Below are 19,677 nucleotides of genomic sequence, written 5' to 3'. Positions count from 1 at the left end.
GAGAAAGATGAGCCAGTCTGTTTCCCTAAAAATTTCAGCCTTAGAAACCCTATGGGGCAGTTCTACTCTGTCCTATAGGGTCACTATGAGTCAGAATTGACTTGAAGGCAATGGGTTTAGGGCACATAAACAAAAAATACCGCAAATTGAATTCAGCATCTCAAACCTTTGTCACACCCCCTTCCCTCCCTGAATCTAAGCCTTTTCTTGAAACTGAATGAAATTACCATCCGTTCGTTTATGGCCGTCAGACTTCACAAGTGTTACAAAGGTAGTCACGTAGTGGGTGTTAATTAAGTGAAGAGTAAGTAGCAAATTATGAGCTGCCACCAGTTGCCTAGAGATACTTCTTGTTCTGTATTTCCTGAACTGAATAACCAACCTTCCTCCTCTTGGAAGTGTCCTTTAGATATTCTAATATCAGCAAATCTATTAGTGCGGAATTTCCACAGTCAGAAATTATTCTGCTTATGGTAACTGTGCCTACTTCTGTAGTAATGTATTAAACATTAATGTTGTAGTTTAACTCTTTTAGGGAAATCTTACTTCCCTTATACCAAGATTCTTGCTTGATAGAGGGTTATTAGCTGGAATGGCGGAAGAAAAGGGTGATCGTGTCTCCTGGGGAGGGGACTGATGGAGCGTTAAACGCACAAGACTCATAGTGACCTTATAGGAGAGAGTAGAACTGCCCCATAGAGTTTCCAAGGAGCACCTGGTGGACTTGAACTGCCGACCTTTTGGTTAGCAGCTGTAGCACTTAACCACTACTCCACCAGGGTTTCTGATAGAGCATTAGTGAAGACTTTATCAGAGCTCACTTTTAAAAGATGCAAACGATATATTGGAATTCACAGTGCTGGCCAGGGGGCAAAAGTCTTCCAGGGAAGCAACATTTGCAAAGACACAAGGTCATAAAATAGTATGTCTGCTTTGAGAGACTCTTATGTAGTTCAGAACTGCTGGGTCTTGAGGCGCAGGTGAATGAGTGGTTAAGCATAAGGCTGGGCAGGTAGCCAGACCCCCGGTTATGCTCTGCTCCCTTTGTTTCACACCCCCACCTGCCGCTGTAGGCCAAGCCTTTGATATGGTCTTTATAGGAGTCCCTGAGTGGTGCAAACAATTAAGAAAAATTAGCCACTGAAAACAATGGAGCACAGTTCTACTCTGACACATATGGGACACTATGAATCCAAATTGATAGTAACTGGTTTAGGTTTTTATTATTATTATTACTTATCATCCCCGATTGCAGCCTCTTTAGTTCTTGAACTACACTCTATTCTGTCCCTCAAAGAATTCCATCTTTTTCCCTACCACCCAGGCAATACTTCTGCTGCACCTGAAGCAGGATTCAGGCCAGAATAAAGTAGTCATTAGATAATGGAGTGCCTAGTGTATGCAGATTTTGACTTTAATATTTTGGCCAACAGGAAACCATTGAAGGAATTTGAAATCCATGACATATTAGAGGTAGATTGGATGGGCTAAGACTCCCAGCTTGGGTGACTGAATAGGCTGTGTGTACGCTAATTTCACCATACTTCATTAACAGCATTAATTGCATAATTAATTTTAACCTCATGATAATTATTAAGATAAAGCTTTCCTGAAAGGGTAGACACTAACAAGGATAAGAGAACATTATTTTGGTAGGTTCTCGATGTTCAAAGTGCCAACAAGAGGTAACTAGACCTAGTGCCATTGAGTCAATTCCGACTCATAGCAACCCTCATAGCAACAAGAGGTAATGCTCCTTTTTTTCTTTAAAAGAAACTTCTGAGAGACAATTTAGGCTTCTTCAGATGATGTCAGACACATCATATATCTTTCTTCCAAGTGCTTTAGTACTATAGCCCATTAAGTAGTGTCTACCCAAAACATTAGCCTTTTCTCTTAATCCCTGACCACTTGCTTAACTATTAGGCCCCATCCTTAGTAACTGACCTCTTTCTTGACCTTAGGCCTGCAGGGATTGACTTTTCCTCTTTTATGATTTATCAGATATGAAACTAATGATTCATTTGTTACTTAAACAAGAAGAATTAATGATTTTTGCCACCAGGATACTTGATAGAGGAGATACGCTGAATCATGGATGGTCGGCCTGTTATTCAGGCCTCTCCAAGTCATCTCCCTTTTGACACTGACAAACAGTTGTGGGCTCCATATCCAACCTAGAGGAATCAGAGACTCTGCTCTACTGTTGAGGAAACCAATTGCCTTGCAGAAACCAGAGTTTCTTTTTGGATATCAGCTTCTAAACCCCAAAACCCATTGCCATTGACTCAGTTCCTACTCATAGCTACCCTGTAGGAGAGAGTAGAACTTCTCCATAAGGTTTCCAAGGAGTAGCTGGTGGATTTGAAGCTTTGGCCATAGCACGCTGCAGTTCTCAACCACTGCACCACCAGGGTTTCTGTAAAGTGAGGGGCTACCACTTCAGTTCTTCCCTGGCCACGTACTCTTCTGAGTATGTAATATAACTGCACCCCGAGGGAGATGTTCACATCAACTATTGGCCAGATTTTAGATCTAGATTCCAACTCCAGTTATTGCAGTCATAGTCGCTGTGACTATTTTTCAAAGAACTTTTCCCACTTTGGTTAGTATAGTTCCTGGTACAATATGGCTATTCAAGAAATGTTAGCTATCAAAAATATACACAGCTGCATAAATTAAAGTGCTTGACTGAGGAAACTCCAGAAATCAGTATTATTTCCGGAGACATACACATGAAGCAATGATAAAAAATTCCTTTGAATATTTGGTTTTTAATCTCAAAAGATCTCTAAAATATTACTCTTTGTAGCTGAATTGTAAATTGCATTTGAACAGAAATTTATAACTCCTGAAAAGTTTTCATTAATACCGGAAAGTAAATTTTAAAAATCTCATTGTCAAAAGTGCATAGGGATTCTATATTAGTTGAACATAGTAACACAAATAGAAATTTGGGCTATAATAATCATTTTGACAACTTATTATGGAATACATAATTTAAATTGTAAATTTCACTCTTGAATTAACATTTTTCTATCAGAAAATTGGGACATATGCATATATTTTCCTGTATACAAAATTACTCAAAATGTTTACAGTTAAATATTTAAAATTTCTTCCTCAAATTCTAAGTTTTGCTCTCTATTTTACTGTTTTCATTTTTTACATAACATTGAAGTATTATCTATATTACCAAATGCCCAGCAATTGGAACAATCAAATCATGATGACTAAATTCCATAAAAAGCTAAAAATAAAACATCAATATTTTTTAAGTCTTCCATATAGTTTGAAGGATAACAATGACAACAACAACAAAACTGTTGCCGTGCACTCGATTCCCACTCAAGGCTTACTCTGTAGGGCAGAGGAGAACTGGCTCTTAGGGTTTCCAAGGAGCAGCTGGTAGATTCAAACTGCTGACTTTTTGGTTAGCAGTCGAGCTCTTACCCACTGCACCACCAGGGCTCCCGTTCGAAGGATAGGAAACATTTAATGGATTTAACTAGATAATGTCTACAACTTCATCTAGCTCTCAGCTTCTATGACTCACATGAATTATATTTTGATAAGCTTTATAAAGAAGATTCACATCAGTGTGAAAACACACTCATGCTAGGAAGAATGAATTTAAATAGATCCAGTTGGAAACCCTGGTGGCATAGGGGTCAAGTTCCCTGGCTGCTAACCAAAGTGTCAGCAGTTGGAAACTGCCAGGCGCTCCTTGGAAACTCTATGGGGCAGTTCTACTCTGTCCTATAGTGTTGCTATGAGTCGAAATCGACTCGATGGCACTGGGTTTGGTTTTGTTTTGGTATGATCCAGTTACTCACAAACCTACGGACCTCTAAATGCTCGTGTACTTTGGAGATACTACAGTCAGCCCGAGGACTTTTTGTATGTGTTCCTAATCGTTATCTACAAAGAACATAAAATAGGTCTACTATTCTTTCACAAACCTAAAAGATATTAGTAATGGATTAATTTAAATGTTTTCACATGTAAATCCAGCAGCTTTTCTATCTATAAATACAACCAAAATATTATGGGGGGGGAACCTAGGGGTATCTTAGCAAAAACACTTTAGAACAATATGAAAACAAGTAACTGAAACTCCAAAGTCTATTATGGAAGATAGAAAAGAAGAGTATAAAAGTTGGAGAGCTGTACTTTGTTCCTACAAAGGAAACGAATGAAATTTGTCACCCTCCTTGAATTAGCCTATGTTATACAAGAAGTTTTTTTTTTTATACAAGAAATCCAAACCCAAATATCCACAGATTTTTTTCTAATTAAAAAAAAAAAAAAAAATTCAAAATGACGTTTGTAAGAATAAATGTATGGAAGTAGAAAAACTATAGGAAAGAAGTAAATACCATGGGACTGGGCTTTACCAGACAGTAATAGTGATATAAAATTTTATAAATTAAATGAAAAGGAAGTATGGAAGCTGCATAGGAGCAGATTAATGAACTAGATTAGACTCAAGTGTAATGGACATTATTGTTTGCTCTCATTATTCCTAAAAGTTCTGCTCCGTGGGGAATCAGACCTCAAGTCTCTACCACAAACATGATGAGAATACACTTGTGTGGAAATGCTGAACTACCTCACTGTAGGGTTTTTACTCTTCTGGGTCATTGTGACCCAATCTCTTGCAGTACAAGAGCTGGAGAGGCCAGTCAGCAATTAAAAACAGACATCAACATCTATTGCTGAGCAAGCGGAGGGAGAATGCGGCGGCAGTACTGAAGCTGTACACATCTCCTTGGTTAGTCAACTTTCGCCTGTCCACCTAAGCCTAAGGAGATTGATATGTGCTTTCTTGTCTTTTGACCTAGCACAGTAGATTGGATTTATCTGTAGGAGCTGCTTTAGAAAGTACATTTGATATTAGAAAAACTCATAAAAAAATTTTCAAATTTTTGAAACATCTCAAAGTTCCTAAGGCAGCCTAACACAATTACAAGAAATTTGACCATGGCCTGGTTTATTATCTGTCCTCGAGCACATAAATGGCATGTACAGTCTTTAGTAAAATAATGACTGGACATCATAAGTCAATGCTGTATACGACACAGCGAAAGAAGACGTCTGCCAACTTCACTGCTACCCCCCTCCCAAATATTTTCAATGAACATGGATCTATATATCATGACATTAATGCATGCAAAGTGAAAAAGGAAAACTGGTTAATAAGTTATTTTGTGTATGTAATACTGAATATCTAAATTTACTCCCAAAAACCTCTACTTCACTAAACCGGCTTACTCTTTCTTTACTAATGAAATGAAGTTGTCTGTTCATGTGTGTTAAAGACACAGACAACTGTATGTCTGTACTTGTGTAAGTTGGCATTATCCTGTTCATATAAACAAGTCTCTGACAATCAAAGAAAAGACCTCAGTGAACATCTCCAAGTTCATCGTTCTGACATACTTAAAATGCTTATTTAGGTAAATTTGGAAAAAAAAAAAAAATTAAACAGTGGAAATAGCCTCCCTGATTTTTCTTGTGTCCAATGTCAATTCACAGCTGATGAAAATATCCATGCTTAATGCAGGACAATGGTTTTTATTTCTTTTTAATTTAACAAACATACAGCATTTATTGGAGTCCTGGTGGCTTAGTGGTTAAGATTTCCACTGCTAAACAAAAGGCAGGCAGTTCAAATCCTCCAGCTGCTCCTTGGAAACCATGTGGAGCAGGTCTACTCTGTCCTATAGGTTTGCTATGAGTTGGAATGGAATCAACTGGATGGCAATTATTTTTTAATTTATTATTTATTTTTTATAGCACTTAATAACTGCAAACTACTCTTCTAAGCACTTTACAACTATTAACTTATTAAATTCTTCTAACAGCCTGTGAAGAAAGTTCTATTATTGTTACTGTTGTTATTGTTATTATTTTATACCTGAATAAATTGAAGGCCAGAGAGATTGTGTCTTGCCCAAAGTAACCCAGCTTATAATGTATAAAAAGTATAGAACTAAAATTTAATACTAAGCAGTGTGCCTTCAACCTATGAACTTTATTTCTAACATAAGCTGGTGCTGCATGCAAGTTACCAAAAAAAAAAAAAAAAAAAAGGTATATATAATGTGATATTTAGATCAACAGATTAGAATGTGGTTTTGTAACCTTTTTTTTTTTTTTTGGTGTGTCCCATTGATTTTGAAGAATGAGACATATTAAAAAAAAAAAAAGAAAAACCAAATCAATCTTTTATTAATCCATTATATATAATGGGCAATGTTTCTGTTATACATGGAGTCACCACAAGTTGTGTCTGACTCGATGACAGCCAGTAACAACAACATATTTTTATTATGCCATGCACCATTATCTTTGCCATTTTAATTCATTTCTCAGACCTGATATACATCCTGTCAGTTTGTCAAGAAGGTTAACTATCTGATGCTTAAAGAGAGCATGAGTACTGGCTCCTGCCACCTGGAAAAAAATAACAACAGTAGACATAGGCATAGTCACTATGTTCATTGTGATTTGGTAGGATGAAAAAAAAAAAGAATATCCCTGTCTTAGGCTGGGTTCTCTAGAGAAGCAAAACCAGTGAAGCATATAAATATACATATATAGAGAGATTTATATCAAGGAAATGGCTTATGCTGTTGTAGGGGCTACAAAGTCCCAAGTCTGTGGGTCAGGCTGGAGGATTCTCTTGACTCACCTAGCTGCAGGGGCTGGTGAACCCAAGATCGGCAGGTCAGACAGCAGGCCTCTGGCTCACAGGCCGCAGAGGTTGATGAATCCCAAGACTGAGAGGTAAACTGCTAGCTCAAGTCCCAAGAACCAGAGGTCAGATGAACAGGAGCCTGCTGCAGGATCCAGAGCAAGCAAAAGCCAAGGAGCTTTGCCAGAAAGTCCACCTACTTTGGATTCAGGCCACACTCCAAAGGAAACTCGCTTTCAACTGATTGGCTGCTCATAACAGATCTTATCACGGAGGTTATTGCATTATATCAGATCTCATTATAGAGGTGATTATGTCATTATATAGCTACATTATAACTGCCAAATCACTGAGAATCGTGGCCCAGCCAAGTTGAAACACAACCTTAACCATCACAATCCCTCAAGAAAACTCAACAGAATATGCAAAAGAGAACCATACAAATAAATTTAACAAGGACATCATTCTCTCTCTATGGATCTCATTCTCTAATGAAGGATTTGAGTGATATGTTCTGAAGACTAACAGAAAAATACTGTTTGAAGTTCTGAACTGGGAGCAAGACATATAAAAATGATTTAAAAATTGAGTAAGCTGGTTGTATGTGAAGAAATACTCTTGATCAAATGGAGAATTCTTATTTTAGGGGAATACTGAATACATTTAAATACACTAATGTATTTAAATGAATTGAGGATTAATGGATAGTTAACAGTTTGTATTTAAATGAATTGAGGATTAATGGATAGTTAACAGGAGATTTAAAGAACATTTAGTAAGAACAGTCTGGGTCACATTAAAAGTTTCTAAGATGGGAGATTATTTCATTCCAAACACTTAAGGCTCATTATTTCTTTTATCTATCAATCAAGATGGAGTCCTTGTGTGGTGCAGTTAGCACACTTGGTTGGTAACCCAAAAGGTGTAGTTTGAGTCCACCCAGAGGCTCTTCAGAAGAAATGTTTAGCAATCTCTTGGAAAAAAAAAAAAAAAAAATCAGCCATTGAAAACCCTTTGGAGCACAGTTCCACTCTCACACATGGGGTCACTATGAATCAGAATTGACTTGGTAGCAATAGGTTGGTTTTATAATCAAGAATGAAAGGTGGAGACATAACTGGAATCAGGAATATGTATAAAAAGGTTATGATTTATGTTCTTTATAACATATAGTTTAGTAATCTGTTGGGCTGCTGCATTTCACAACTTGGTAGAGAGGATTTGATTCACAGTGAGGTTTATGGAAATACTGCTTCCTAAAGTTGTTCGATGCAGTTAGCACAGTGTCTGCAATGTTCAGGGCCATACTGGTCGAATAACAAACTAAAAATACGAAGAGCCCCAACTTTGAAGAATGGAAAATGAGAATAGAAAAAAAAAAAAAAGCATTAAAGTTGAGAAAATGTTACAGTGCTTGAACTGGTAAATTCTTATGTTAGATTGTGGTAGGTAGAGGATCGAGGATTCAAAAGAATGCTATTTAATAATATTATTGGCCTGAGGAAAAAGAGTTCGTAGTTGTAACTACAAAAAAAAAATCAACTTAATTTTGACACTTCTTCACAATTTTCTGGATGAATTGTAACAGATTTTTTTTTTTTTTGAATAAATGAATGGAATTGTTTATGTGTACCCAAGGAAGGCTAAGGTCCATTCAGTAATAATAATTAGGCCATCAGAGTTATTATTACATATAAGTGAGAAAGTATTACTAAGAATGAAATGCTTATACTTCCTAATGTTTTGTGCTGGCATTTTAAGTTCTAAACCCCAGTAAGAAAATATTAATTTTATACTTTTCCAGCCAAATATCTATTTTTCTGCTTTATAATTTTATTATGATAACTGCTTTTTATGTTTGGCTGGTGGAAGATTGCACTGCTACATTAGTTTGTGAATTTATTAGATTTGCTTTTAAAAGGAAGTTGTATAAAATGACATTGTTGAAAATTGATGGAAATAGTTATTAATAAATATTTAGTTCTATATTATGGATAAATTTATTATTTAACTTAAATGTATATTTTGCCATAAATTAGTACATGAAGAATACACAAAAGGGGAAATATGTATACTGATAAATATCCTGATATATGTTTAAAAGAATACAGCAATGTAGTAACATATTTATTCACGTGGTTTTCTGGTACTTCTAGACCATTCAGACTCTGATGGTGTTAAAAATTCAGCCAACTTGCTATATATCACTGGACAGCGGTGAGTTGGCAGACATTCCTTGGCAATTGTGTTTCATTTATATAGCAGCCACTCTGTGGCATTGATCCAAGACAGTTGTAACGCCAATGTTTTCCATCCCCCAATCATTCTTTGTGCTTGTATTGATGAAGTTGACATAGAGTTTTGGTCTTAAGCTGCCTTCTTCATCCAGACAACATCATACAGTGTTGGTTTAAGTCCATATACCCTGTACCCCATACTAAAAAATACCTATGTTTAAATCTGACCTGCTTCTCTCTAGCTGTGTTAACTTGGCTAAATTTCTTAATTTTATTATGACTCAGTTTTCTTATCTATAAAATGGGGAAAATGACAGTATCTACTCATAGGATTATTATGAAGATTTAATGAGTACAAAGCAGAACCTGAGGCAAAATTTAAGGGGCTAACACTGTTTTTAGGTGGTCCCAGTCCAGGGTGGTAAGAGTGAGCGAAAAGGAAACTGAGGTAACAGAAATGGTAAAACAATGTGATGTGATGTTTATCCATGTATTTCACAAGCCACAAAGAGATACGGAACATGTCTTGGCAGCTTGCTTGTTCTGTACACAGGAATTATCTAGAAGGGTTGCAATGAGGAACAACCTTAAGCAGTCCTTTGAAAAGATAAAGGAGGGGAAAGTTACCTGCCTGGACCCTTCTCAACCATTATTTTCTACTGACCATTGGAGAGCTTGCTCTTCTGCAATTCCAGATTGTCATCCAGCACCTTGGTCATTCCTCCAGAAACCCGGCAGAGCAGTTTATCCAAGTAGGAAGAGTTTAAGTGGGGCTCTGACCTTGAAACAAAGGTGATCTGTCAAGGAAATCTGAGAAGATGCCCAGGGTGCTTAAAATAACAAGTCACTGTAAGCATTTAGGAGAGTACTTGAGGATGGGAAATAACGTGTATGTTAGCCATTCTTACTCTAAGAAATGCTGAGGAGATGTAAAACAAGGCTGCGATTTGTAAATAAAGGGTTTTTTACTTGAGGGTGATTCTAATAAGTGGAGATTCTAATTGTTCCCAAATCAGCTCTGATGTTAGGGGTTAAAATGAGGCATAATTACGACTCTGTTTTACACATTAGAAACACAAAGAGGGAGCTAGAAATGGTCCATTTTTTCAAGTTTTTTTCCTATCAAAGACAGTGAGTGAACCCACTAGAGTGATTTCAGGCCAGGCTCATTTTGTATGATTGGGACAATGGCCAATGTAGGCAGTGAACTCAGGGGTGCTCATTGCAGAGGGGAGTAAAATAATTCTGCCACAGTTTCTCCAGAGGATACCAGAACAGTGAGTGGGGGACAGTATCGGATTGTTCTTCTAGGTGGTGCAGTGGTTAAAAGCTCAGCTGCTTACCAAATGGTCGGCAGTTCAAATCCACCAGACGCTCCTTGGAAGCCCCATAGGGCAGTTCTACTCTGTTCTATAGGGTTGCTCTGAGATGAAATTGACTTGGCTGAAACGGGTTTGGTTTGATTTGGTGTTTCTGATTTTAAGGTTTGTGAGTTGCTGGAACGTATTACTGAAAAAAATTGGAGTCACGGAGTACGTCATAAAAGGACAAACAGATATAATTTTGAAAGAGCATAGAAGCATATAAAGTTTCTAGTAAGTGGAATCCTACCCAGAATCACAGAGATGGACAAGGTCATTGGTTCCTAACTACTTCCAGGATCATCTGGTGTAAATTATGGGATGTCTTCGCAAAAGAAAAAAGCAAATGCAAATCATACAAAATGATCTATGCATTTCTGTGTCATCTCTTCCTTCTTCCTATCCTATGCTCTTGGTCTCAAGAGTTCCTCAAGCTTTTTACAAAACTATAAAAACCCATTGCCCTTGAGCTGATTCCAACTCATAGTGACCCTATAGGACAGAGTAGAACTGCCCACAGGGTCTCCTAGGCTGTAAACTTTAGGGAAACTGACTACCATATCTTTCTCTCACAGAGGCGCTGGTAGTTTCAAACACCTGACCTTTCGTTCAACATCCCAGGGCTTAACCAATGCATCTCCAGAGCTCCTTTTACAGAATTACAGCAGTATTTTCAGAGTTATCAATATGTCAAATATTGACATTGTGCAAATATGCAATACAATTTTAAATTTACCATGTAAATGTAACTCATTTAGAAGCTGACATAACAAAATCTCTTTTTCTAAGTTTACATTTTTCAAAAAAAGAAAAGACTGCTGTTTTGTTTCATCCTAATTAATATCACTAAAATGGAAAGAGACCAAATGTATTGGGTCTGCCTGTTTGCATGTTAAGTGAGATTCCTTCCTTGAAGAAATTTTTGCATCGTCAAGGGATTGAACTGGCAGCTGTCAAGCTGTTCTCATGCAGACCACAGAATTTGCCCGTCCTTCTTCATCTCTGATGGAGATTTATCCCAGATGCTCAGAAGAAAGAACTGGATTTCAAAATCTTATGGTAAGCAAAGGGGGAGAGTGGATTACAGAAGAAATAAAGTGTGTTGCTTTTTTTTTTTTTTTTAGTAGTTCGGGATCTTGTGTTGTTAACATATAAATTACCTAATGCACAAGATGGACCAAATCCATTGCCATCCCTTCAGTTTTGACTCATAGCGACCCTATAGGACAGAATAGAACTGTCCCATAGGTTGGATTCAAACTGCTGATCTTTTGGTTAGCAGCCAAGCTCTTAACCACTGTGCCACCAGGGCTCCAACACATAAGATGTAACTACTATCAAGTAAAAGATTCAGAATACCTGCTTGTTCAGAGTGGATTGTTTCCTTTTGGTCACATCGTGTCCTTGCCTTTAGGAAAATTGGATAGATTTTGAGGTGCCTGCTACAAAAACACCAAACTTTCTTTTTGGATTGTGTCCCTGAAACAATTATAGAAGAAAGACCATTCCTCACAATTTAGGGCCTCTACACCAAACCTATGAGTCCTGTGGTTTTTGTCCTTGTCGTTGTTTTCTTACATATGGCTAATGTAATGGAAAACAGCTGTGAACTTTTTTTTCTTTTGCATTGTTATGAATTAAAAAAAATCAGAAATACTATTGCTGCTTATGTATTCTCATCTCTTAGGGAAGAGTGGTAAGTGAATAAGATTTGCTTGTGGACTTGTTTTTTAATGACTCAAATTTGTAATTGAATTATTCACTTGTGGGTCAACTGAAAATAAATTTAAACTTAAGCAAGTCTTAACAACATTTTTCATTATTGTACTCATATTCTTTGTATCATTTTATTAACTTCAGCTAGTCCTGATCTATTTTTGCTAAAATTGTAAAGAATTTTCTCCTCATTGCCACACTCTAGGCCTGAGTGGTAAAAATATTGAGCATTCAAATATAAAGTCTTACTTCCGAAATAATTAAACTTGAGATTCGATTTCAGGAATTAGAGTTGGGTGTGCAGGCCATCTTGAACGAGCCATTTGATTCTTCCAATGTTCTAAAAACTTGCACAATTCTTTGTTTCTCTATTAGCTATTAATACCCACTCAATATCACTTTAGCCTTTCAGCCCTTGTTGTAAGTCTCAACTAAGCAATACATTGTCAATGAGCAAGGAGAGGCTGGTGGACTCTAACTGCTGACCTTTTGTTTAGCAGCCAAAGTCTTAACCACAGCTCCAGCAGGGCTCCATTTGTTTACCTATATCTATATATCTAATCTATAACCTATATCTATTTCTTTATACCTACACCCCATAGCCATACTCATATGTATATCCATACCTATATCTATACCTGTACCCAAACCCACATCTGTATCTATCCATATATATAGATAGATAGATGATAGATAGATGATAGGTAGATAGATAGATAGATAGATAGATGATAGATGATAGATAGATAGATAGATAGATAGATAGATAGATAGATAGATAGATAGATAGATAGATAGATGATAGATAGATGATGGATGGATGGATGGATGGATGGGTGGGTGGGTGGGTGGGTGGGTGGGTGGTTGGATGATGGATGGATGGATGGATGGATGGATGGATGGATGGATGGATGGATGGATGGATGATGGATGGATGGATGGATGGTTGGAACAAAAAACAAAACCCGTTGCAGTCAAGTTGATTCCGACTCACAGCAACCCTATAGGAAAGAGTGGAACTGTCCCATAGGGTTTCCAAGAAGAACCGGGTGGATTTGAACTGCCGACCTTTTGGTTAGCAGCTGTAGCTCTTAACCAGGGTTTATATATATATATATATGTGTGTGTGTGTGTGTATATGTATATATACACATACATACATACATGTACTTGAGTGGCATAAACGTCTAAGCACTCAGCTACTAAGTGTGTGTGTGTGTGTATATGTATATATACCCATACATACATACATGTACTTGAGTGGCATAAACGTCTAAGCACTCAGCTACTAACCAAAAGGTTAGCAGTTCAAATCCACCCAAGGCATCCCTGAATAAAGGCCTAGAAATCTACTTCAAAAGATCACAGCCATTGAAAATGCTGTGGAGCACAGGGTTCTGCACTTCCACTCTGAAACTCACGCAGTTTCCATGAGTCAGCATCCGCTCTCCAACAACTGGTGCACACACACACACACACTCACCTTTGATATAAGATTAAAAAAAAGACTGAGGAGACTTTCTGTAAAAGGTATTTATTTGAAAAATGTTGATAATATATTAACTCTTCAAGTCACATCTCCCTAATTTTCATATATATGTATTTTTCTGTACATATGCATATGAAAAAAACAAACAAACAAACCAAACCAGTTGCCACTGAGTCAATTCTGACTCACAGTGACCCTATAGGACAGGGTAGAACTGCCCCATAGTTTCCAAGGAGCATCTGGTGGATTCAAACTGCCGACCTTTTGGTTAGTAGCCGTAGCAACAACTACACCACTGGGGTTTCCTATATATATATATATAACATAAAAATTTGTTTTCTGGAGAGAAATTTTTATATAATATGCCTATGCATATCCACAGAAAAACAAAATACACATTTCAAATCTTCTGTTAGAAAATAAACCTAGAGAAATTTCCTCAAAATCACACTGTGTATGACACTGAATTTAAATGTTTAGGTCGTATCCAACCAAAATCAATAATTCAATGTATCTATCTAACCTTGTATCTATTTATATTCATATATTAAGTCTCATATTCTGTTTGAAAATAATCAAGCTGTGGTATATATTAAATTCTTCACTAAGATTTTAAGTTCTCTTCTGGGCATGTAAAAACTTGTCCTTGAAATTAAACATGACCACATGACTTGCTTTGGTCAACGAAATGTGAACAGAATCATTTAAGAACTGAGGTGTATGTGAGTCACCTACCCCTCTTCCAGACAGTACAGGTTGAGTCCCTGAATGAGAATGAGATGGGAAGATCCATTCCCAGTTTGCAATAAATATTTAGTATTAACAACTGCAACAAAAATCTTTCTCGGTTAAAACACTAAGTTTTTAGGTTGTTTGTTACCACAGCTTAGTCTGGTATATCCCGATTATCTCATTCATTTACCAAAAACTAAGGGAACCCTGGCTGTGCAATGATTAACAACTTGGCTGCTAACTGAAAGGTTGGCAGTTGGAACCCATCAGCCGCTCTGCAGGAGAAAGATGTTGCAGTCTGTTTCTGTAAAGATTTACAGCCTTGGAAACCCTATAGGGTAGCTCTACTGTGCCCTATAGGGGTCTCGATGAGCAGGAATCAAATTGACAGCAATGAGTTTTTGCATTTTATCAAAAACTCTGTCTCTTTTTCTCTCTGCTTTTCTCTTTCGCATTTTTTCCTGCTCAAATATTAATAGAGCATACTATGGTATCGTAAATCTTCTTTTCTGAATTAACTGTCCAAGATGGAAGTAGAAGATCATAGTTTATCGAATTCCAGTTAGAAAGACAACAGTTAATATTTTTTCTCCCTATGTCTCTCCCTTTTTTTCAAATACCTTCCTTTGTAATTTTGTCTTCTCTCCAGTCCCATCAGCACTTTATCAGCCCCCACTTCCCAGTGACTTTTACCTGACCATGAGAAGCAGATAAAGAGAGAGAATGAGAAGCACAGAGAACTTGATATAGGAAAAAAATCTGTAAAAATCTGAAATGGCTGTAATTAGTATTCTTAGTCTGATGGCAATGCCGTTGTCAAATAATAAAATAAATCAATAAATTATTTTTAATTTGTTGGTCAAGTTTATATTTTAAGATTATATGTTTTCTCTCTCTGTAGCATTGGGAATTCTCAAAAAAATCATGTTACCAAAGTTTAAAGCCACTGAATGCAGAGGGCAGAAGGAGGGAGATAAATGAATAGTCTGAAATTTCTCCAGTATCAGGTTAACCCAGCATAAATGTTATGCTAGCTCACACTAAGCATCAAGACAGACACTGGATACTGGTTATTTGTGGTTGTGCTTTTCTTCACTACCATTCCACTATTTAAAATTTAAATTACATTAATTCCTATTCTTGTACATTGAGAAAGATGTCATGTTTTTTCTATTCTCATCAAATTCCCAAGGCAAAATGTTTATTTTAGTTGTCTAAAAACAAAACAGAAAGTCTTTGATCTGAAAATTGTAGGATTGGATTTAAAAATTAATGTCAGCCCATTTAGATTTACATGTTTAGCGGTTTGATATTCTCTACTCACATAGCAAATATTTATTTTAATAAAGCTTTATAAACCAACACAAGCAGAGGACTACAAAGTTGACCAGCTATTATTGAATAATTTCACCTACTTTGTTCTTTACATAAATATATACATTTTTAAAGTCTCAAAAAATGGACCCAATTTCAAAACTACTCTAATGCCAGCTTAATAACTCTCAATACCTAGCAATATAAAGCAATGGATAAGAGATTTCCTTCTTATTAAATATGAAGTATAACTTTCTAGTTCTTTTCAGAGCAAGAACTAATGTGAAAATTCAGAATAGTTTGTGCTCATATAAACAACAGCAACAAATGCTTAATGTGTTTTGTACCTAGGAGAAGTCTATTTGTATTAAAAGTCAAAGGTAAATTTATTTGTTACACTTCAATGTGAAAGTGGGGTAAAAGCTACAATTTCAACAGGTCTGAGAACTTTCTGTCCTCACACCTTGTCTCAGTTCAAGTCTTTATTAATCCTGATGGCTAATTATCATTTCATAAAGATATCAAAATGCTTAAGGACTTTTTTTTTTAATGACATCTGTTAAACCGATAGTTGTAGTCGTTTTCAGCAGGGGTGTGTTTTGGAGTTACTAGAGGAGAGTTTCCAGCTTATAATGCTGAGCAGGCTACACCTAAACACACACAAAAACCAAACAAACAACAAGGAACAAAAAATAAATAAAGAGGGTTAATGGCAAACATGAACTTCAAATGCAAAGAATGCTTGAAGGATACTGTGTCTTAATATTTCTTCCAAGAAGTATATTTGTTACTGTTTTACAGTTCTAAGTGACTGTAGAAACACCTAGGTATCTCAAATGAACACAAAATAAAACCAAGCCAAACCCACTGCCATCGAGTCAATTCCGAGTCATAGCAACCCTATAGGACAGAGTAGAGCTGCCCCATAGAGTTTCCAAGGAGCACCTGGTGGATTTGAACTGCTGACCTTTTGGTTAGCAGCCATGGCACTTAACCACTATGCCACCAGGGTTTCCACAAAATAGATGATGTGAAAAAAAAAGGTATTCATGGAATTGATATAACAAAAAGGATATCCATGAGTTCACTATAGGGATGCTTTTGTTAGGTCACATAATGATAATTGGGAAAGGTGTTCAAATGACAAAGAAAAAACTGTTTTAGTTTCCTAGCTTGAGGGAAGTTATGTCTTCTTCCCCATCTAATCCCCATCCTGGTCATGTTTTTTAATTTATCGGTCCTCATTTCTAGACCCACTAACTGACATAAATAATTTTAGTCACTTGGTTCTGAAAATGTTTGCTGAAGAGAAATTTATATTATCTTCAGTGTTGTAGTAAATTGCAGTTATTTTAGAACAGCTGCTGCCTGCTTCAGGCATGCTGAGAGGGTCAAGGTATACTACCTCAAGGTCAGGGACTATAGGTCACAAAGTTTCTGCCATCAGGGATTCACGTGTTTTTCTTTTGTCTAGTGCAGATTCACATATTATTTACAATTTTCATTGGTAAAATATAACTTTCATTTTAATTGCAACATTTATTTTTGAGTTATGCATTCTTTGTGTATTTTTTTTTCCCCTCCATTTATTCACTTCATTATTAGAGACTTTCTTGGAATTATTCAACTTCAGAGGTAAGATTATTCATATGGGCGGGTGTGCATTTAACAAGATTTGAAGATTGACTTCTATGAAGATACAGAAATGTTCCTCCTCTTTCACTACTTTGAATGATGCATAAGCCATAGAATTAAAAGTCAGGTAAATTTAATTTAAAAAGTGTGCATAGCTTCTTATAATTTATTTAAATTGTATTAAATACAAAATAATACAGGTTTTAGGAAATTGTAATCAGTTTTCCAGAAAGTAAAGCCTGAGAAAGAGTTGGGCAGATGGGTTGAATATTAAGGAGTACCCTTGGAACTAACATATGTGGCAGTGAGGGGAAGGAAGCAGGAGTGAGCAAAGGAAGTCAGGCAGCAATGCAAGCCTAAGGCATCTTCAACTGACCCACAAGGAGCTCTGGAGCTTGAATTCCTTTAGGAATTGCTGTTAGGTGGGCCAAGCTGGCCAGATCTACATTGTTAGGTTCCTATATTGATGAACCATTGAGTAATGTGGACCACTCAGAATTAGGGATATAACCTTGGACAATGATGTTCTGTATTTGAGCCAGTCCCCTAAGAGCTTTATGAAGACTGCCTGTTGATATACCCTTTTTAGGAGGGACAGTGAGCTTTTTATTAAAAAAGGATCTGGGTACTAAATCAATGAGAAAGTAAATATGTGTTTTGTATTGTGTATATGTATGCATTATCCATGTTTAGGTTTCTGGGTGTATATGAGTAAAGATGGCCTGATAAGATTTCTTTAAAATTTTCCAAAGACTTAATTATTCCCTTAATGTCCAATTGGAGCCCCTTTAAAAGTCTATTTTGGTAGATTGTTAAATTAAATTTGCTTTCTTGTCCTTTTATACAATTTAAAAAGTAACAGCCTTTATATGTGAGATGAAATAGCAATATCAGAATGAAAAATAATTATAAAAGTGTTTTAAATGAGTAAGATAAACTATGGGCTAAACCAGAGTCATGTGCCAAGAACATCTAATATTTATCTAGTTAAAATACTCTTGGCAAATGACCAAATAGTAGCTAAATTGTCATTGACTGATATGTATAAACAGATGGCCATAAAGACTACTAAAGACCAGGAAAACAATAATAAGTCTGATCTAATTGAAAATATAGGTATCATTGCTGTATATCCAATATTTTTCTTCAGGGAAAACTGTAAGGGGGTTGGGGTAAGAAAGAACTAAAAGAGAAATTTGTATTTGTTTTCATCTTACAGACAAAGGAATATTTAGAAGAAATTATTTTGATCTAAAAGTCAAGTAATGGTGATAGGAAATGGAACAGAATGTTGAAGGGTGTTTTTAAAAGTTTCATTTATATCATTCTTTTCCAACTTTGAGCTCTAGGGGTGTTTTCCATTCCTTCTAAGGGAGAGAGACAGTCTCCAGAACTAATGGGGGGTGGGGGAAGGAGAAGGAAAGGGAAAAATAATATAAGAAAACAAAAACACGAAAGACAGAAGAAAAATAGAATGACCTGTCAACCAAAATAAATGGAGAGGAAAGAGAAGCGAAGGAGAAAATGGAGATCATGTGTCATTATACCCTCTTCAAAGCAATCCTATGCGAATAAGAATCTTTCCTCAGAAAAGCAGGCTCCAACTCCCAACTTCTTTACTTGTCCCTCACGTTATTTCCATGGTGCCTTTTCCATGGTGGGGGGGGGGGGTTGACATATTTAGGGCTTGTTGTTGTTAGGTGCTGTGGAGTCAGTTCTGACTCATAGTGACCCTATGTACAACAAAACTAAACTTTGCCTGCCCTTATGCCATCCTCACAACCGTTGCTATGTTTGAGCCCATTGTTGCTGCCACTGTGTCAGTCTATCCCATTGTTGGTCTCCCTCTTTTTCGCTGACCCTCTATTTTACCAAGCATGATGTCCTTCTCCAGGTATTTGTCCCTCCTGATAACATGTCCAAACTACACAAGACAAACTCTCGTAATCCTCATTTCCAAGAAGCACTGTGGCTGTACTTCTTCCAAGGCAGACATTCATTCTTCTGGCAGTTCACAGTATGTTCAATATTCTTTGACAAGATGATAATTCAAAAACATCAATTCTTCTTCGGTCTTCCTTATTCATTGTCAGCTTTCACATGCATATGAGGGGATTAAAAATACCATGGCTAGGGTCAGGTGCACCTTAGTTCTCAAGGTGACATCTTTGCTTTTTAACATTTTAAGGAGGTCTTTTGCAGAAGATTTGCCCAAAGCAATGCATCATTTGATTTCTCTACTACTGCTTCCATGGGCGTTGTTTGTGGATCCAAGAAAAATGAAATCCTTGACAACTTCAGTGTTTTCTTCATTTGTCATGGTGTTGCTTATTGGTACAGTTGTGAGGATTTTTTTTTCCCGTCTAAGTTGAGGTATAATCCATACTGAAGGCTGTTGTCTTTAATCTTCATCATTAAGTGCTTCAAGTCCTCTTCAGGTTGTGTCATCTGCATATTGCAGATTGTTAATGAGTCTTCCTCTAACCCTGATGC

The sequence above is a fragment of the Elephas maximus genome, chromosome 18 (assembly GCF_024166365.1).
Source record: "Elephas maximus indicus isolate mEleMax1 chromosome 18, mEleMax1 primary haplotype, whole genome shotgun sequence".
NCBI classification, from domain to species: domain Eukaryota; kingdom Metazoa; phylum Chordata; class Mammalia; order Proboscidea; family Elephantidae; genus Elephas; species Elephas maximus.
Note: the sequence above shows the minus strand (reverse complement) of the source record.